The sequence below is a fragment of the Octodon degus genome, unplaced genomic scaffold (genome assembly GCF_000260255.1).
Source record: "Octodon degus isolate 3935 unplaced genomic scaffold, OctDeg1.0 scaffold00006, whole genome shotgun sequence".
Taxonomy (NCBI): Eukaryota; Metazoa; Chordata; class Mammalia; order Rodentia; family Octodontidae; genus Octodon; species Octodon degus.
Window position 1 is genome coordinate 28,622,451 of NW_004524582.1, and position 9,127 is coordinate 28,631,577.

General features: G+C 46.1%; 1 pseudogene; it reads right to left on the minus strand.

The window, feature by feature from the left end:
- Nucleotides 1-5,446: 5,446 nt before the first annotated feature.
- LOC101572713 lies at nucleotides 5,447-6,523 on the minus strand (annotated as a pseudogene).
- Nucleotides 6,524-9,127: the final 2,604 nt, after the last annotated feature.

Genomic DNA, 9,127 nt, shown 5'->3' on the forward strand with positions numbered 1-9,127 from the left:
GGGCTGGGGACAGGGCTCAGTGGAATAAGCGCTTCCCTGGCAAGCACAAGGGCCTGAGTTCAATCCTCGGTTCCGCAAAAAAAAAAAAAAAAAAGGAAGAAAATGTTCAAGTGAGAAGGGAGGGGAAGGGAAATAGGGGTCAAGAGAACAGAAGGAAAACATGGAAACCAAGTTCAATTCCTGGTCCACATGGTGTGCCACCCCCGAATGCGGCCATGGTGGCACATGCCTGTAATCCCAGCCTTAGAGGCTGAGACAGGAGGATTATGAGTCCCAGCTGCGTGGTGAGACCCTGTACCAAATAAATAAAATATTAATGGAAAGTTAAAAAAATAAACAATTATGCATTTTCAATCATTGTTCTGAGTAGTATCACAGTGGACCCTCTCACTCCCTCCTGCCTGGGACATGAATTGTTCCTCGGTCCAGCGTCACAACGCTATGCACCGCTTACCCCACCTCGGGGGCGGGGCGGGGGCCTCACACAGGTTCTTGCAGTCTTTTGTAATTGCTCTATCTTGTTGGTGGTGGTGTTAATTCTTACTCTTTCTAATTTATAAATTAAAGTTTAGCATAAGCATACTTGATTAACATCACAGACATAGACATAGACACATGGCTCAATTCCCAGGGGTCTCGAAACATCCCCTGTGAATAAGGCAGGACTGCTGCCCATCCTTGGGGACAGCTAGTCAGTAACACCACTTGAACCTTCTTCAAATGTACGAGCTATTGCTTGCCCACTCACTACCCAACTGGCTGCCCTGGGGCAGGTTCTTTGAGCCACAACTGAAGCCAACTCCACCCAACATGCACAAAAGAACCACAATCATGACAGTCATCATAACTGTTACGATTATAAAATACATGTATAATTATCTAAAAGAAACTTAGGGGAACTCCTCCGAAGTATTTTGTGAGCTTCAAAGAAAAGTAAGATTTCTATCTGGTAGGAATGAGGGTGACACCCAGGCCACTGCGGGAACATGATGACACGTCTAGGGCGCAGGCTGTGCCTCTGGCAGACGCCTCCTGCCGCCCTCCCCTGCCTCCATCCCAGGCCCTGCCTGGCCTACTTTGGCCACTGGGCATCTGCTTACCCTTGCCTGGGCCTTTCTCTGGATGCGCCCTAGTGAAGCAGCCAGGTGGAGAGGACTCTGACGGGAGGGAGGGAGCAGGCCGGGGACTGCTCTCTAGAGGAAGAAGTTGGGGGCAAGAACACAGCCAAGTCCTCTGGCTGCTTCTGGGCGAGGCAGAAGACAGCTGCTGGTGCCACCCGGAGGACAGAACTGGGACAGAGAAAAGGGACCACGCCTGATGTTAGAGAGGAACGGAGGTAGGAGGGGCGCCTGGGCCAAGTGGGCCTCGTCCCCGACTGCCAGTGCCAAGCCCTCTGTGCTTACTGGCTGCATGGCCAGTCGGGGAACCGCACTTGGGTTATACTTGTCTGGTGGAAGGACAGCTGTCCTGCTAAGGCGCTCCCATGGGAGTGGTGGGCTGCCATCAGGCCGGCCAGCCTCCAGGAGCTTGGAGGAGTGTCCTGGCTACTGAGCCAGGTGGCAGAGCCAGACTCCAGCGCCAGCCTGTGGTTGGTATGAACTAATTGCTCAGTGCCTAGCATTCGGGTTGACTCTGGGCGCACGGGGTCACATCATGCAAATGCGCTTTTTCCCTTTCAAAAAACTTGATAGTTTCGAATGCCTCCACTCCACCCCATCTTATCATTTACAAAGGAATAGAAAGAGTGGGTGGGGCTCAGGTAGAGCAGAGGGCTAGCATTTTTCAGCCCCCCGGTTCAATGCCCCAAACCAAAATTAACCAGAAAGAAAGAAAAGTGGCTTCTTATCATATAATCCGCTGCAGGAGCGACCCGAAAATCTCTCTCCCTGGCCTGGACATTTTTTTTCTTTTCTTTTTTTGAGGGGGTTGCAGTACCAGGGATTGAACTACAGGCCTTGTGCTTGCCAAGCAGGTGCTTAGGCCACTGAGCTACATCCCCAGCCCTATTGTTGTTGTGGTTGTTATTATTGCTGTGATTTGTGTTTTTGAGAGTTTCACTGTGCAGTTCAGGCTGACCTCAAACTCACTATACAGCAAAAGCTGGCCTTGAACTCACGCTCATTCTCCTGCCTCAGCCACCTGAGTACTGGGATTATCAGTGTGCTCCACTATACCTTCTATACATTTAAACAAACAAACAAACAAACAAACAAAAAACACTACCTGGAATATCTTTAGGACAAAAATTTAAGTCAGCATTGCTAAGAAAAGGCACACAGAAACTAGGAAATTTGCCATGACTCCTGAAAAAAGAAAAACTGTCTGGGAGGGAAATCCTAAGGTATGAAAGAGCCGCCAGAGTGCAAGTTGGTGCTGACTCTGTCACTTGCTGTGTGCCCTGGGCCTTCTGTCCTGACACCACCCACGTAGGGTCTGAAACAGTTTCACAATTCACATACGGAACTCAGCAGAGGGCCAGGCATACACCAACCAGTGCTGTTATTAGTCAAGTGGAAGCCAGGCCTCAGGCTCTGGCCACCCAGGAGGGGTACATGGTCCACAGCCAGCCCGGGGCAGAGCCATAGAAAGAGGTCAGGAGATAGTGGAAAAGGGCGGGAGAACCCTGGCCCTCAAAACCAGGACTCAGCCCCACAGCCCCCTCATGGTACACTGCTATAGTACCTGCTTTATCCCCGAGGAAACCGAGCATAAAGCTTTCTTAGGGGGCCTAAAGAAGCTCTCACCAGTTCCCTCGATCTGAGTGGCTAAGTGGCTGTCCAGCTTTGCTTGCTGTTGTCCATGCTGATTATGCAGGGTAAAATTTTTTTAATTATTTTAAAAATTGGGTTAAAAATAGAAATTAATTAATTAAAGGGAAAATATTTTAAAGGGCTTCTTCAAATGCAAGTGTGGATGGCCTCCAGGTAAGGCAGCTGGGATGCCCAACTGGAGATATACAAAGAGGCAGGAATAGAGCTAGCAGAAAAGCAGGAAATGGAGTAGTTCTCTCCATTACAATTAACACTGAAAGAAAAGTTTTTATATTTTTCCATTAAAGCAATTAAATTGAAAGGCTGTTTCCATCTTAAATATAAAAACAGTTTGGTTTTTTTGGGGGGGGGCTGGCTGGGGAGATAGCTCTGTAAAGCCCAAATAATTTTAAGATCACATATTAGAAATAAATAGATAAAATGTGTTTCAATTAAAAGGACGCACTCACTGGTCTACGGCCCTGGAGCTTGAGCAATCCATGTTCCTAAAACAAAGAGGACACAAGAAAACCTTGGATGGGTCCTGTTACTTGGAAAACAACTAAAACAACTGAGTCAGCCAAGAAGTTGCCCTTCTCCCTCCCCTTGTTTAAATTCTTGCAAGAGACACACATTCCCAAAACCCAAGGCCTCACTATTGAAAGCCATAACAACAGGATGTCCCAGGTCACAATGCCTCGATTTCTTAAAAATGTTCCCGGAACATGACAACCACAAGGTTAGACCCCCCAGCTACCCCCAGACTTACTCCATTTGGTCATCCGGTATTGTAATCCACCAATTATTGTAAAGAACAACCTACACTAACCAATGCGATTTGCTTCTGTATCTTGCTTGTTCCCTCCCCATTTTGTGGTTTTTGTCTTTAAAAAACTAGGCCTGTTTCACTAGAGGCGCGCTCTGCTCCTGCGTGTGCAGACCGCCCTACGTATACATAGATAATAAAACTTTCCCTTTGTGATTTGCATGAGAGACCGACTCTTGGGGTCTTCCTTCGCGGCAACTCGACCCTTACAGCTCCATGGCCTAAACACCCGCCTGGCAAGTGCAAGGACCTGGGTTCATATCCCTGGCACGAGACCCAGCAAGACCCTGTACGACACAAACAATTAATTAATTAATTAATTAATGTAAAAATTTGGTAATATTAATTGGCTCCATCTGGATTTTGGGCTAATTTCTCTGGTGTTGTTGGCTATCATTATCCCTCAGGCAAGTTAAACTAATTTGCTTTTTTTCACAGATAGGTCATATAAGATTAAGTCTATGTATGGCTTCCTCTTCCAAAATATAGGATACAGGTTTCTCACTGTACAGTCAAAATTCAATTATGAAGACAGAAGGAATGAGCAATCTCTTCAACTTCACTTGTCTATATACACTATTGAAAATTTAAATTCTACAAAAGGGGGAAGTACAGCAGCAGAAAGACAATTTTTCTTTTTTTTTTTTGCGGAACCAGGGATCAAACTCAGGCCCTTGCACTTGCCAGGGAAGTGCTTATTCCACTGAGCTATCTCCCCAGCCCTCCCCCCTTTTTTTTTGTCGTTTGAAGTATTTTTTATTTTGTAAACATCTGTGTTTAAAATAGAGGAGCCCTGCTCATAATTCAGATAATGGACCTGAGACACAGTACACAAATTTCACCTATCACAGTGAGATGGTGGGGCTCAGACAATTCTGTTAAGTAAGAGAAAGAAGGCTAGGAAGAGTCCTTTGGCAAGATCCCCAAACTGGACAATGGAAGAGACCCAGCCCACTACTACTGTAGGGTGGAGGGTATGCTTGTGTTTCTCCAGAGACTGCTAAACAACCTATTTGGGTGCCAGAGCACTCTGTCAGGCTGTATCATGAAGCCAGATCTGGAGAAGTTAACAGCAATGAGGCTAGATCCAGCCTGGGGCTTCTTAAAGGAACTGACCAAATGGAAATCTAAGGTCTAATTAGATGATAAAATATATAAAAATAACTGAGCTAAATTTTACTAGTATTAAAACAAAAAATACAAAAATACAAAATATGTATATTGATTATAGATTTTGTTCCTTCCAAAATTTTTTGATACAAGATCTGATAATTGACAAATAACAAAATCTGACTAGTCTATTTATAATTATAAAGTTCTAAAAACTGTAATAGAGTTACTATAACTCCATTTGGTCAATAAATCTGACTGCACTCTGATTTTGTAAAGATGTTTGTGTGTTCTGTGTATTTATGTGTATGTCGTTCTGTGAACAGCTGTTTCTCTTTTCTCTTTTTTTAATTTAAGACCTTTATTAACAGGTGTTTGTAGTTTGTTGACTTTTTTGAAAAAATCAAGTTGTAAACTTTTATTACAAATTAAAAATGAAGTTCTTAAAAATCGCAACTTGACCAGATATGAAGCAATTTAAAAACCTTTAAAGGTGTATTGAGAAAAACCAGGCTTTAAAAAAAAAAAATCACATTTGTCATTACCCAAAAGAGATGTCTTTAGGTGAAAATAATAAAAACCCCACGCTGCATAGACAATGCAGATAGTTCTGGTTATCTGGTCAAAGGGGAAAAAGCAAGCACTGAAGGTCTTCAGTTCCAATCTTTCGTTCATTTCTTATTGCTGGACTTTCCTATTCGTTTCTTTCTTGCTGGATGACTAACCCGGATGACCGTAGAGATGTTAAGCCGGCGTTTACTCAGCCCGCCCTGCTCAGCCTTGGAGCGGACCAATTCTCAGCTGGTGGATCGGCTGCTTTTGTCTCTTTGCCATCTTGTGGTTTAGGGTTTTCTGGGCGTCTGGTCGGTAATTGAAGTTGCGACGGTACCACGTGGAGGCGGCTGCTGACCTGGGTCTCATCTCCTCGATTTTCCTTTTCTCCTTCATTGCCATCCTCCAGGCTGTCTTTGGCGAGGAGGGCCCTGCGGAATCGTGGTCTATAACCGCGATACACATTCTGTCTCCCTTGCCTACCTTGCTCTCCTGCACCTGGCTGTCAGCCCCTCCATCACGTCTCCTCGCACAGGAGGGCTGGGGTGCTGTGGCCGACGCCCGCGGGGTCTCCGCACTAGTGAGGTGGGCACCTTGGCCCGCGGTGGGGCCGGCGTGGCTGGGCCCGGCCTTCGGGAGCGCTCGCTCGCGATCCCTCATTCTTCTCCCCACTCTCGCTATGCTGGTAATTCTGCTGGCCATTGCGTGGGGGACCCCACGACTGGACAGGCTCTGACGGCTCCGGTCTGCTGCGCATTTGCTGCCTGGAGCTGGAGCTCCACCAGGCCTGTGGCATCCGCTGCCTCGCTCCCTGTTCTCCTCCAACACCATCAAGCTCCGCGGTCTCTCCGTCTCCTACACCGCGCAGGTCCTTCCTGGAGTTGTTCTTCTTTATGGCGGTCTGGTGTACAAGTACATCTTCCTGGGTGTCATTCCTGTTGATGAAGCCATATCCGTTTCTTACACTGAACCGTTTTACTGTGCCCAAAACCTTGGCGCGCTGCCGGCAGGCGCCACCCACCGGAGGCCGCCGGGCTGCCCCCTGCGCTGCTGCCCGCGGTGCCGGCTCGGTGTCCGCAGCGCTGAGCGCCGGCGGCGGCTGGGTCTCGCCTCGCTGCTGCTCGCCGCCCCTCTGTCGCTGCGCGTTGGTGCAGTGATGGTGACTGGGCCGGCTGCGCAGCTGCGGCTCCTCCTGGGGTGTGCTGGTAACTAGGCAGTGGGGCTGCCCAGGCCCTCTGGGTCTGCTCTCCGCTCCCGCTGCCCATCGAACTCTCTTTTTGATCATTTGTTCATAATACAATTTGAGATATAGACTTAAAAGTATGCTTTCTCCTGAGTTACCAACGGGTCTAAGTGATATCAAAATCGGTATATACAGTTGACCAAAAAGTTTAAGCTAATTAAGCAAACGTTCCTTGAAGTGGGGAGAAATTATTAGAGGGGAGTCCACTGATGAATAACAGTGGCCAACTTTTTATTCCCGAGTGAGCAGCACCCAATAACCTCCACAGTCTCTTAGGAGACACCCTCACTAAACGGGTCCTTGGTTAAAAGATAGTTTTCAGAAAAAATTACAATAAGGTTTTCTCCTTAAAAATGCTTTTGATATGAAGTTAAATTAAGAAACAAAGGTTTTCACATGTGTATGGTAATTCATTATTGTTAATCTCATGCTGTATTAAGTGTATTCATGATTCCAGGCGTACAAGTCTTCCAAAATCTAGAAACAAAGATAGCTCATTGTAATAAGACTTTCAGATTCTCTGCCTTTAACAAAAATCTTGTGATGTATACACCATTAACAATGACCGATTAGGTAAAAATTTCTTACATATTAGATAGAGATGATTGGTCGAAAGTGTTATGCCAAAATAAATATTTAAAGGGGCCGGGGAGATGGCTCAGTGGAATAAGGGCTTCCCTGGCAAGCGCAAGGGCGTGAGTTTAATCCCCGGTTCCGGAGGGAAAAAAAAACCAAACACAAAATGAATATTTAAGTATGTCATAAAATGTTGTATATGCTTTCAATTTCTAAATTTCTATGTAAAAATATGTAATTGTTGTCTTTTAACCTTCTATAGGGATTAAATATTAGTACATCGATGATTGTTAGAAAAATAACAGTTCAATGTTATGTCTGAGATGTTTTATATTCAAATAGATAATAAGCTCACTGCCTGTTCCAGGGTGACGCCACTATACTTCTCTTCTGGATGTTTCACAACTAATGTTTGGAGACCAAAAATTAGAGAAATAGATGGCTAAAATGATAGCCAATATTTTGGCCCTAGCCCTTCAAGGTCAGTGAGGACTCAGGACATAAGAAAGCCCGCTGTGACATCCTGTAATTCAGTTGAGTGGCTGATTTTATGATCAAGGAGAGAATGAGGCCACAGAGGAAAGTGATCGATGATGTACAGTGTGCCTAAGAAGAGTCACTTAGAGAAAAAACAATCTCTCGGGCTTTCACAGAAACCAAATTGGTCAAGCAGTGGCCGTGACTCATCGAGATGGATGACACTGACAGAAGACCTAAGAGGTGCTGTACATGATTCCAAGGTAAATCCTGAGGAGATGTAACTGACCTCGTCAGATAGCAAAGGTTAAATTTTTATTTATGCAGGCCTTGCTTTAACTTGGTCTTAACCATCGAGCGGAAAAGTGTAACCATGAGAGGTGAAAAGTAATATGTTAAACTGTAGAAGGCTTGAGTCGCTGACAACTTCTGACAATCATCAGCTGTACTGATAGCTCACTGCTATTATGGACTATCGGACTCTATAGGGTTACTTTGCTGAATTCAAGTCCCTAAAATCTTTGGACAGGCATCAAGTGTGAATAGGTTCTCTAAAGAGTTCTCCAAACACAGCTTCTCTAACTGCAATGGGACACCCATCTCTGACACAACAAAACAAAATGGGAGCCATGGAAGCTGGAAAATTGGTCCAATGTGTGTAAGCAGGACTAGGCCTCAGTGCCTAAGGCAGGCAAGCTACCTCAGTCCTGAGATAAGCATCCTGACTGGTTAATGTCGGCTGTTAGTCACTAGGCAACCTTGTGTCATGTGTTTTATAAATAAAGGTATACAAATAAATGTCCATATTGTTCCTAAGGGGGTTGCCTCGCCAACCAGGCAAACGAGCCACCCCGTAACCCAGTTCTGGTCTTCTTGTCTATCTTTTCCTCATTCCTGCTGCCATCTCTACCCAGGGAGAAAGACTGCACTGCGACCCACGGATCCTCACAGTGCTCCAGCTTTCAGAACCACCGCCTCTCATCCTCAGCTCATTCAAACAGTAGGTGGCAGGCCTTTGGTGAAGCATCGTGAACTAAGGGTGAGGAGGCAAGGGGATCCCAGTGCTCTACAAGCTCACGCTCACTCGTGCAGCATCTCAGTCCAGCCCCCGCAGCCACAAGAGCCAAGAGGCTGAGCAAATCCTACGCAGGCACACCGTAAGGTTGAGCCATTTCTGTGACCTTACCTTCTTTCTGAAACCTCCAACAGCTGCTGGTTCAAGTTCAGCAGTATAATACCTCCCTGTTTAGTATAAAATGGGCTGGAGTGGGACTATCCAATGACATTACCATTAGTGTCCTGATTCAAACTTGATACCAAATCCCCAAAGCTACGCAGTTAGAAATACCCAGTAGGACTGGACCTTTACCTTGCTTTGATCTGTGACAGAGAAATCTAATCTATGATTGACCGCAGGCCTGCGACACAAGTCAGCCTGAGGTCACCGTGAAGGAGGACAGCCGCAGAGGGGGCATCTAGCAGCTCACAATAGCCACTCTGTGGCTCCACAAAGGCTTGGCCGCCCGAGCGATGCCTGACCTCCCCGCTCCCACAACATATGTATTTACTCAGCAATTACAACTTCAACTGCCA